Source organism: Gymnogyps californianus, chromosome 11, assembly GCF_018139145.2.
Source record: "Gymnogyps californianus isolate 813 chromosome 11, ASM1813914v2, whole genome shotgun sequence".
Lineage (NCBI taxonomy): Eukaryota > Metazoa > Chordata > Aves > Accipitriformes > Cathartidae > Gymnogyps > Gymnogyps californianus.
In genome coordinates this window covers 906787-917867 of record NC_059481.1, presented here as the reverse complement: position 1 = coordinate 917867, position 11081 = coordinate 906787, and the positions used below count along the sequence as shown (strand labels likewise).

At 50.0% G+C, this 11081-nt stretch overlaps 2 protein-coding genes across 2 annotated transcripts in view; one reads left to right on the top strand and one right to left on the bottom strand.

The window, feature by feature from the left end:
• CSNK1G1 (casein kinase 1 gamma 1) overlaps nucleotides 1-7386 on the bottom strand; it is a 131543-nt gene extending 124157 nt beyond the window's left edge. The window contains exon 1 of the mRNA XM_050903208.1: nucleotides 7327-7386. The gene's annotated coding sequence lies outside the window, so the exon portion shown is untranslated. The remainder of the gene's footprint in view (nucleotides 1-7326) is intronic.
• The window catches only part of TRIP4 (thyroid hormone receptor interactor 4), a 56701-nt gene that overhangs the window by 3403 nt on the left and 42217 nt on the right, over nucleotides 1-11081 (top strand). The window lies entirely within an intron of this gene.

Genomic DNA, 11081 nt, shown 5'->3' with positions numbered 1-11081 from the left:
ACAGAAACGTGAACAGCTCACAAAAAAAGACAGCAGATTCAGGACTGCACAGAAACCTTTACTTCTTTGTAAACAGCTGCAATTTCCCAGCCTAGAGGAATGTCATAATATAATCATAAGAAGAAGAGGAGGGAAAAAAGAAAAAAGGAGCAGAATAGCAGAGGCAGACAGGAAAACAGTTTTCCCTCATCTCACCACTGAATATCCCCAATTCCCACTTTAAATGCTAGGAGTAGCAAATCCAAGCTATTCAATTGTCTTCCACAAAGCAGAAACTGTCAGGCCAATCTTCAGGGTAGAATTGCTGTCAGCTCTTCAGGCTATTAAGTTATTATCCAGAAGACATATGCTCACAGACAAGCAAACCCAAACAGAAGATTCAGACAGGTGAGAGACACCTATCCATTTCAGAAGATGAGCTGCTCTAAATAGATCTTGCAGGAAGGAATAACGTATGAAAAGCCAGGAGAAATGGTGGTAATCTCACACTGATTGCATTTCATTGCTAGTTTTGCCAACTTCTAGAAATAAGTGGTCTTTTAAAAGGTAGGTAGTGTCTGATGAACCAGAAATCAAACAGGTATTTTAGCAAGTTAAAGTTCAGGAGTTAAAATACCTCCTCCCTCTATCAAAAAAGAAAGGTCTAGGGGATTTAATATGAAATATAGTGATGAAGTAGGCACAACAAGTCTGAGATTTTACCTCTCCGTAGAATCACAGAATGGTTTGGGTTGGAAGGGACCTTCAAAGACCATCTAGTCCAACCCCTTGCCATGGGCAGGGACACCTTCCACTAGACCAGGTTGCTCAAAGCCCTGTCCAACCTGACCTTGAACGCTTCCTATCATGGGGCATCCACAACTTTGGACAACTTGTTCCAGTGTCTCACCACCCTCATTGTAAAACATGTCTTCCTTGTATCCAATCTAAACCCACTCTCTTTGAGCTTAAAACTGTTGCCCCTTGTCCTGTCACTACAGGTCTTGTTAAAAAGTCTCTCTCCATCTTTTTTGTAAGCCCCTTCATATATTGAAAGGCCGCAGTAAGGTCTCCATGGAGCCTTCTCTTCTCCAGGCTGCACAACCCCAACTTTCTCATTCTTCTTCACAGGAGAGGTGTTCCAGCCCTCTGGCCGTTTTCGTGGCCTCCTCTGGACCCGCTCTAACAGGTCCATGTCTCTTGCACTGGGGACCCCAGAGCTGGATGCAGTGCTTCAGGTGTGGTCTCACAAGAGCAGAGTAGAGGGGAGAATCACCTCCTTCGAGGCGATTCCTTTACATCCTGCAGACTGTGCTCTCCACGCTGGCATTTCTGCCACTGTAGACTGAAGCCTTCAGTTGTCTCAGCTCTCTGCAGGTCAAGGTGACCACTGCCATAATTTCATCAAAACCAGGAACTTTGCAGGATTCCAAAAGCTGTATCTTCAGTGACTACCTGTTTGTGCAGGAACACACTACTAAATAATGTCGGGAAGGAGCTGCTGCCCGTGGTCCACAAAGGTACAGCTGGCATATGACAGAGGGAAGTTTCTGGAGGCAAAATTCAGGCTGAGGATAAGAAGGCAATCACCAAAGTTGTGTGACAGCATCTCAAAGAATTGTTCCCACACTCAGGCTTGGACTCATTAGAAACTGAGAAGTTTTTTGGACAAATGGAAGCCTGTACAAGAACGAGGACTGAATTAACCAAATAGCACCCAGACACTGGCACTTGCAATCAAGATCGAAGGCTCCTCTGACACTTCAGAGGAAGAGCAGAGAAAGCCAGCAGATACAGAGGAGCATGTATCTGAGGACGATGCAGCTTTTGGGAGAAAGAAGCTGATTCATAAAGGACTTCATCTCCTCAAAAGCCCCCTACAGATGGAGCAAGAATGAGCCACGTAAAAATCAGAAGCTAGGAAAAAAAAAAATCAATACAGTACAAGTAAAATAAGATGGAAAGACAAAACCATGGCACAAGTGTGTTTCTACACAAATGCTGGAAGTCTAGAAGTAAGATGGAGAAACTCAAATGCCTGTTATTAAAGTGACAATGTGGATGTAGCGGGTTCATTCAAAACACAGTGGAGGGCAGACAAGTCAATGGGACGTTCAAAGTATACAAGGACTAAGCAAGCCTTTAGAGGATCTAAGCTTTCTTTAGCATACACCGCCATTTGAGTAATCTACGTTTACTGTGTCAGCAAGAAACACCCTGTAAATCAGAATTCCAAGCTTAAACCAGAAAAATACAGTCTCAGCCACCCAAGCAGCGACAGCAGCTGTCACGCTATCACCAGAGGGTTGTACAAGCAGGAAACACGACGTTAAACAGAGACTTCAAATGCCTCCGCGTAAACTGCAGAAGTGTCAGGTCAAAATATAACACCAAGACTAAGTTATTAAATAGCAAAAAGCAACTCCTCCCCAGCAGCGGATGAGAGAAGCGGCAATTCCTGCCTTCACCTTGAATGGTGGCGGAGTATTGGTGTGAGCCCCTACCGTGCAATCTGACCGTGCCGCAGAAGTAATAGAAGCCAATCCAGCTGGTACAGCAAGGCTAAATGTCCAAGAAGGAAACTAGACAAAAATTTGTAAAGTTTTATTAAAAAATAAAGGTAAAAAGTCACATGATTTATTACTGGGTTAAATATCGTTACACAATGTCTCCCAAAAGTTAAAATTGTGTTTTACACCCCAATGTGCTGAGCTTGGCCATCTACCACTTCTCCGCTTGACCCCAGAGAAAGGCAAGCCAAGCAAATGACGCTTTGGGTGGCAAAGGACCACTCAGAAGACAAGGAGACACAACAACCTCACTTTACAGACAAAGTCACGCAGGAGGAGGATGGGCAAGTCCCCCGCATAGTTTCTTGGTTAAAGGCTGCACGAGGGTACCGAAAGACACTTCCACCAGCTTTCACAGAACGATTCAGAAGGCATCTGAGCAACCACAAACCAGGCAGCCACGCCAGGCAAAATCAGAGTTGTCCTAAAGAACGGATGAAATGGATGCAGGGCTAATTATATTTATAAAATGAAGTCATGTCTCAGAGTCAGTTGGAGGTTGTTGTCTTTTTTTTTTCCTTCTTTCTTTGCAGCAGACAGAGCATGTGAACAGGAAAAGGCAGCTGATATACTTCATTGAAAAAACCAAGCATACTACATGACAAGATCCTTCAAAGCTCTTTGGAGAACAAAACTCTATAGGATAAAAGGAAAAATCCTTCACATACGTAAATAACTGAGTTAAAAGAGATAAGGAAGGGGAAGAGAGGCATCACTGGTCAGTTTTGTAGCGACAAGGGGACTCGCCAAAGGGTTTGCTCTGTCAACTATTAATTGAGCTGTGCAAGAGAAGGCAGCACTAAGATGACAACATTTGCTACTCTGAATAATTCAACATGATCAGTAGATAAGAGCAATGACTCTAAGGAATTGCAAGTAAAATCTCGTGATACGAGTGGGTGATACAATTCAAAGCGCAGCACATCAGAACAACCACCCTAACTTCAACTTAAAAAAATATGACAGACTGAACTCAAGCCAACACTGAGGAACAGAACACCAGGGCTACAGCAGAGTATTCCACGGAAACCATAGCTCCGTGGTTTTTTGATCACTAACGAACAAGCAGAACATCTGTAATTGCAGAGACAATAATATAGAACAAAATACAAATCCATAGCATACGGTGTTTTCTATAGAAGCACCCTCACCATAAATATCACCTGCTGATCTGATCAGCACCTCTGCCAACCTCCCCTCCTGCCATCCCTGTCTCAAAGAGGCTGCAGCAGAGCTGCAATGACATGAAGAGCAAGGAGAAGAGACATAGAAAGGGAAGTCTAAACGGACGAGGACAATTCAGCCCAGCCAAGAGACCACCAAGGAATGGAAAAAAGTAGTTTCCTAAAATCGTGAATGTCATGGAGAAAGTGAAGAAGTAAATTTGTTCCTTGCTAGTTTTTTGGACACCCCCAGTTCTTGTTTTTTGTCTCTTCCTCATGTGTAGGACCACGTAACAAGCAGCCCACACACTTAAGTGTCCGGCTTTGTGACTCTCTGTGCAGGCAGTGAATAGTCACGATGGTTCAAAGTGAGAGGACAGATTTGTGGAAGAGAAGTGTGAAGGTTACTAAAATTCCAAACACCTCGCTCAGTGGAGGTCATAAACTGCGTAGGAGAGAGAAAAATAAAGCAATATTTCCTCAGATTAGATCTGCTCTATTTGTGTAACTCCCCTCCCCAGGCACCTGCTACTGGTTACTAGTGAGCAGGATACTGGGCCAGATGGATTCCTGGTCTCATCTGGCAGCACTTTTTAAGGCATTTATACAGGATTTCATTTGGTTAACAACCGAAAATACACAGCAGCTGATTGCTTCAGAAGAGCTGGAAATTAGTTTAAAAAACCACAAAAAGGGGGGCAATCTCAGCGTAAGGGAATTGTAGACTAGGTTGCACTTATGATCTCACCCAGCTCTCAACTCCCCTCGCAATGGAGCTCTGTGAAACCTGCCTGCTTGATCAATCCCACCAGAATATTCTCCATCAGCGACTTTGGCATAGAAAGTCAAATTGTTGTCGATACAGAGAACTGGAACAGCATAAAAACTCCTACGGAAGAGTAATACAGATGGACTGGAACGACACAAGTCATACACTTCAGACTTCACAAGAAATGTACTAATGAACTGGAAAGATCTTTAATCCAAGGAAAAAGAGAGACACACAGGGTTATTAGCTTGTTGCTGTGACCTGTGAGCCACCAACCTGATTCAGACATGAAGGATACGGGGCACAAAGAAATTACCTGCGACACCGCACAGCACCCAGAGAGACCTCCCCTGACATTCTGTGCCCTGCTCCGGTCAGGGGTGTTCTGTGGATTAGCTTTAAGCAAAACAAGTGCCACAGAAGAGATCGACAGAGAACCTGGAAAAGAGCAACTGCAAGGTTGGCGTGCGTGGTTTGAAAATAAGAAGCCAAGAGTTGAGTGCACTGAAGGAGGGAAGAGCTGTTTTTGTAAGAGGCAACACTGGCACACACACAGATTAGGTACATACCGGCCACAAATAAATTTATCGTGAGAATCTGGTGTGAGTTTCCAACCATCGTGGCCAGAGAATAACAGAAGAACTTTGCACATGAAAAAATACAGCACGAAGCCCAAATTGGCCTAAACCAGCAAGGACCTAAGGCCAGCAGTTGAAAATACACTGCTATAGACTTGGCAGAGTTAAAACAGAGAGCTGCGCCTTGTCTTCCTCGCAGCCCCGACAGCTCTTAAAAAGTAAAAAAAGGCACTAGCTGGACACTTTGCCGAGTCCAGAAAAAGCAATTTCAGGGCTGGCAACGTTTGAAGAAACACTTGTTATCTAAACAAAGTTTAAGGTATTTATGCAAGGCGTAAGTGTAAAGCTCTGATTTTATCAAACAGGTAGTCTAAGATTTCATTGGAGTCGGCAATATTTTTGCCAAAAGGTTGCGATATCAGCTGTGACCGGGGGTAGCCACTACACTGGCAGCAGGCACTGCAATACAGAGAACAGAGATTTGCCTGGCCATTTCTTACCACAATCCTCCACGCTTTCTAAGTACATTTTTTTTTTTTCTTTTAAATAAGATTTTTTGTTTTTTCTAAACACCACAATATTTAAATTCCAGATCCTTTGTTATCTGGTCGCACCTTGCTGGCAGTCACCTTCCCCGTACAAGAACTCTTGCTGATATTTATCACTGGCAGCATCTCCAGCTCATCCCTGACTCAAAGACCTCTCGTGTCAACCAGGCTTCACATGGAGAAGACCGCTCTGTGCACCTCTCTACAACAGCAATGTAATAAAACCCGAATTCTCCTATTAGTAACCTTTCACCGCGTAGGCAACACTTCCAAAACTTCAGCAACTGGCAGGCAGCGAGGAATCCTCCATGGCTTTCGCAGCCTGAAAAAGCAATTCCCCAAACTCGTAACTCAAAGGCGCTCTTTGTATTTTTTGGAATGCATCTGTGGGAAAGCGCTGCTAATATTGATAAGAGCTTCTCAAGGGGAACAAAGCTCACGCTTCTTAGTTCACCCATCGTCCTCTCCCAGCAGGTTGGCAGAGATCGAGTTACCAACACAGCATTAAACCGGGGATGTATAGAAGGTGGTTTACTTAGGTAAATCACAGCCAGCAGCTGGGGAGCTGAGAGAAGGAAAAGGCAAGTCCTGAAGAACTTGGGGAGTGGCAGCATAAGCTGGTTACACATATGCATTAGGTCACTGATAAAAAAAAAAAAAATCAAGTCTGAGATCACACCCATGACAGTGTGACTTCAACCAGGCCACTGTGAGCCCGATAACGAGAAAGAGGGAAGGTGGAAAACCTCACATGAAGTCAGGACACAGGAGGCAGCAGGTATTAACGACCGACTGTGAGCTGGGACTCGGTACACGACACTTCCTACGAACTTGAAAAGTCAAGGCACTGTTGAGAAAGGCCAAAGAGGACGGTCGCCAGCAGTGAAGATGACGCTCCCGTGAGCAACTTGGACAAGACACCGAACCCCAACCCTTGAAGATTCATACCGTGCCAAACAGCACACCTATAGGAGTTTCCCAAATAAGGGGGAATATTCAACAACTTCTTCACGCAAAGAAGTAGCAAATACGCTTACAGTTACGCAGAGGGCTTCGCTGCCCTTAGACCTGAGAACACGATCAGGTTCAGAAAGAGAGTTCCCAAGCCACCTACCCCTGCTCCTCTGGCAGGTGCCCGGCCCCACGCTCCCAGCCACGGACAGAACCACAGCCCACGGGAGACGTTCGTCAATACGTACCCCTTGCCGTGCGCCCACCCTTCTAAATCCCCTCTTTCGGATCGATTAACAGGCAACACGCACCGAGAAAGCCGCCCGTGACGGAGGCGGCGCGGGGTCACCGCACCCCTCACCGGGCCGGTTCCCCTCACCCACGCCCCGCGGCGAGGCGGGACCCTCCCGGAGCTCAGCTCGGCCAACAGCCGGACTCCCTCAGGAGTCTCTCGGGCCGTTTCAAGGAAGCCCCCGCTGCCCCCGGCGCCGGCCGCTGCCCTCCCCGCCGCGGCGATGGCCGGTCTGTCCCCCGGCCCCGCGGGGCTCCTCCGCCCGGCTGAAGCCTTTCACGCCGGGAGAACCGCGGGCGCTCCCCCTGCCGCCGGGGAGGGCTGAAGCGGCGAACCCCGCGGAGCCTTCTCCGCCACCGCGGGAGGCGCGGCCCCCCCGGGAAGGCGGCCGGGCGCGCCACGGACCGAAGCGACCGCCCCCGCCGCCGCCCAGGCCCCGCAGCGACGGCGGCCCCGCCGCCCCCGCGCGCCCGTACCTGGCTCCGGCGGCGCTGGGCTGCCCGGGCGGGCGGGCGAGCTGGGCTGGGCCGGGCTGGGCTGGGCCGGGCCCCGCCGCTGCTCTCCCCGCGCCCCGCCGCGGCTCCTCCCTCCGCCGCGCTCGACGGGAGGGCCCCGACCCGGAAGCGCTCACCCCTTTGCCCCGCCCGCAACGAGCACCGCCCTATGGTAGCAGAGCGCCCGCGCCGCCCGCAACCGCTTCCGGGGCGCCGCGGCGGCGGGTTCGCCCTAGCAACCGCGTTCCGTTGCTAGGCGGAAGTAGCGCCCGGCGCGGCGGCGGGCAGGCCTCGGCGGGTCGGCGGCTGGGGGGGCTGCGGCCGCCGGCCTCGCCGCGGGAGCGGGCCCCGGCGGGGCTGAGGGGAAGGTGAGCGAGCAGGGCCGTGCCTGAGGCTCAGCAGCCCGCCTCGCCGCAGCCCCGGTTCCTCCCGCTGCTTCCCGCCCTGCAACAAGCCGCCGCGTCTGTGAGAGGGGAAAACCTGGCTATAAAAAGGGGAATATATACGCGGAAAGCTAGGCGACAAAATAGAGGCCTTAAACTTAGCGAGGAATTAATCGTTGCCTCGAATCTCCTCTGCCTGCAGCACCTCCAAGAGTTATTTGTCCCACGGGCTGCAGAGTGCTTTCAGAGGGAAAACGCGGCTCCTGGAACGCCTCACGTCCCGCTAAAAGCTCAAAATGTCCCAGCTTTTAGTAGCTGCCGAGGAAATGTGACAGGGACAGGAGCAGAAACCCTGGGGGTCATCACCCCAACGCTCCCAGGCCGCTTCCGGCGAAGAACGGGACATTTTCCAGATGAATGTTTTAAATTGCGATATGCCTTGAAAATGGTTAAAAAACACCGTGAGGAAAACCTTCCTTCCTCCCCGGCGTGCGGCTCGCTGGCCCCCGAGCCCGCGGGCAACCTCGTTAACCGGCCGCGCTGTCACAGCTCGTCAGTGCGTGGCCCTGACGGGTTAATTTTGAAAAATCACCTGGAAAATTTGTTAGATCCATAATTCAGGTGTTAAAATTATATCTTTTCCCCCCTACCTTGTATTCCCAAGGCTGGGCTTGTAAATTTTCCCCTGGTGCCATAATTAAGCAGAAAATAAATCCCAGTTTGAGTATAACTTGCTAATGTTTCACTTTTGCTGTTTTGCTTACTCTTTTCTATTACATATGTGCGGCCTGCTGACTTAGTTACAATGTTATACCTTTTAAGTCAGTGATGTTAATATCAAAAATAACATTTCTTAATCCAGCCACCTAAACAGCCTGTCCTGGCATCATCACGTCTAACACTATCCCGAGCCTCTGCTCTGGGATGAGCTTATTTTGCACTTTTTGTCTCTTTGTGGTATTACTAATGAAAAAAAATAACGAGCGTCACCCCACCTTTGACAAAAGGAAGAGGCACCGGGGATGAAGCACTTTTGCAACGTTAAGATTCAGCGCTCCCATTTTTTAAGTGCCATAAGGAGAAAATGGTACGAATTCACCAAAGCAGCTTATGTTATTCTGGAGCAGGACCCGCATCCCCGGAGGGCTCAGGGGCAGCCGCATCCCCGTTTGCATTTTGAAAGATGCTTCATTGTTCAGATAGAAATTGTACCATCGTCTGAATTCTCCCCAGTTCTGCTCTGAACCATCCGGGAGCTCCCAAGGAGTATCTTAATCCTAAAAAATTGTTTAGCATCGAACAATTTCGGTCTGAGTAATTGTTTTGGTAAGTTATATTAAACATGCGGATTCTCGTTAGCCCTGTGACAATCCCTGGGAGTTTATCAGAAGTGTGTGTTGAAAGACATGTGGGGGTGAAGGGAGCTCGCAGCTGACCCAGAAACGTTTCGGGTGGGTTAGGACCACCCCACCGGAGGTTTTACCACCGACGCTCGGCTCCTCATCCTCGACCAAGACAGGTGAGAAGCCGGACTGATTCCGAGCGCCGCCTTATTAACAGAAAGGAAACGTCATGCTTTTAGTCTTGAAACTGCTGCAGCGTCTCCGGTTGGGATGAACCGGCTCGTTGCCGCGGGGCGGCCGGCTGGAGCTGGTGGGCAGGACAATATCCCTTTGTCCGGGGCAGCGGGAAGGACAATGCAGCTCCTGTTCAGGATCGGGCACAGGGAGGCACCACCCCGGCACAAGCGCCGGAGCAGCGTGGGCAGGGGGGACCTCGCAGGACACAAGCGCAAAGTGACCTTGTATCCTTTTGGGTGATGCTGGCCGTGAGCATGCAAAGAGAAAAAAAACAAAGAGTAAAAAACAAAGATTAAAAGAGCATTTTCTGGCAGGAGAGTGAGAGGAGAGGAGCAACCACGTAGAGCGAGAAGGTACCAGGGTCTCGTCCTTCTCTCTCCCGATGGAAACAGCCCCTGTAATCGTTCAATCCAGAGCAGGAATATACGTGAACAGGCTTGGCATTGACTGAAATTAACAGCGCTCCTGTGCGAGAGGGCGTCCTGTGCAACTCCCTCAGCATAAGCAAGCAGCATCTGAACTCAAAACTGCGGCGTCTGCAGCAGGGAGGTTTATTTCAAGGAGTGGGAAGTAAAAAAAGCCAGCAATATTAAGCGGACATCGTACATGCTACGGTGCAGCATAGTCTGGTAACAGCTTTTTGTTTTTTTAGGAAAAGCCTTGAAAGTCGGCAAAAGAGACGAAAACCCCCTCATCTGGGGGATGAGGTCCCTGAGGTCTCGGGATTTCCCACAGCGGGGCGAGAGGGCGGCAGCCCGACAGCTGACGGCCCTTTCCCCCCCTCCCCTCCGTCTGCGTCCCCGCGGCAGGGACATCTGCTCTCCTCGCCGACCAGCTGCCCCCCGGCGCGGCCCTGGCTGCGGGAGAGCCGGAGGAGATTCCTCCTTCCAGCCCAGCCTAGCTAGATCCAGCAGAAATGTTCAGTCTGTCCTGTTTCGGACATGAGGACAGAAGGACTTTGCCAGGAAAAAGCTTGAAAATGCTCTGGAGAAGCAGGAATTTGTGATTATCCCACGTTAATTGAAGGAAAAGGATGGAAAAGGATGAGGTCTGTCCCGTCACTCTCTCTTGCCCAGACAAAGAAAATTTTGCCCCTAAGATTTAAAATTCAACATATGAGACCCTTAGGATTTCTTATTTTCTGACCACTACTGACTCCTCTCCTAAACACCCTATTTGTGCTCATTTTGCAGCTGCTTTTGGAGCGTCCAAGAGCACCTACTGAAACACACGTCCAGTCGCGCCAGCACTGAACCCCCTGGGCTCTCACCCCGTCTCCACGTCCCCCTTGCCTGCTCTCCCGCCAAGCCGCCCCTCGCCCTTGTCCCCTTCCCACCCCACGTCACCCCCCATCCGGCAGCGGCTCAGCCCAAGCCCCAGCACAGAGGGAGAAGGGGCGTTTTGGCCATTCCGCGGGGAACCAGCCCTTTTCCCAGGGGAGAAACCTTGCTTCTCCTGGCCTGGGTTGGCTTGATGGACCAAGAGCCATCAAGGAGCCGGGAACCAGCAATGAACTGCTCGCGACGTAGGTCCACCCAACATCCCCCAGGAAAGGTCCGGGTGCTCCCAGCCTGGGTCAAAGGGAGCTCCTGGACCTTTCAGGCGTGGGTGGGGGTCCCAGCCGAGGCCGTTCAAGGCAGTTTAATGCACTCAGGGCTGCGACGTTCTTGAGGTCAGGGATCAGAAAAATAATTTGGACTATCTGCAGAAAACTCCCCGCTTTGGAGATGGGGAAAAAAATCCGTTGCGGGGAGCGGGTTCCCCTCCCTGCCCA